Source organism: Physeter macrocephalus, chromosome 4 (assembly GCF_002837175.3).
Source record: "Physeter macrocephalus isolate SW-GA chromosome 4, ASM283717v5, whole genome shotgun sequence".
Lineage (NCBI taxonomy): Eukaryota > Metazoa > Chordata > Mammalia > Artiodactyla > Physeteridae > Physeter > Physeter macrocephalus.
In genome coordinates, this window is record NC_041217.1 from 62,288,301 (window position 1) to 62,288,992 (window position 692).

Here is a 692-nt window from a genome sequence, read left to right on the forward strand (position 1 = left end):
ACTTCTATTCAATATTGTTCTAGATGTCTTAGACAAGAAATAAAAACAAAGAATAGAGAATGTTCTAATTTCATTCTTTTACATGTAGCCGTCCAGTTTTCCCAGCATCATTTATTGAAGAGACTGTCTTTTCTCCATTGTATATTCTTGCCTTCTTTGTTGCAGATTAATTGACCATAAGTACATGGGTTTATTTCTGGCTCTCTATTCTGTTCTATTGATTTATGTGTCCGTTTTTGTGTCAGTACGATACTGTTTTGGTCACTATAGTTTTGTAGTATAGTCTGAAGTCAGGAAGCATGATTCCTCCAGCTCTGTTCTTCTTTCTCAAGACTGTTTTGGCTATTCAGGGTCTATTGTGTTTCTACACAAATTTTGAAATTATTTGTTCTAGTTCTGTGAAAAATGCCATTGGCCTTTTGATAGGGATTGCACTGAATCTGTAGATTGCCTTGGGTAGTATGGTCATTTTAATATGAATTCTTCCAGTCCAAGAACATGGTATATCTTTCCACCTGTGTTGTCTTCAATTTCTTTCAACAGTGTCTTATAGTTTTCCTAGTATAGGTCTTTTACCTCCTTGGGTAGGTTTATTCCTAGATATTTTATTCTTTTTTTTTTTTTTTTTTTTTGGTATGCGGGCCTCCCTCTGCTGCGGCCTCTCCCATTGCGGAGCACAGGCTCCGGACGCG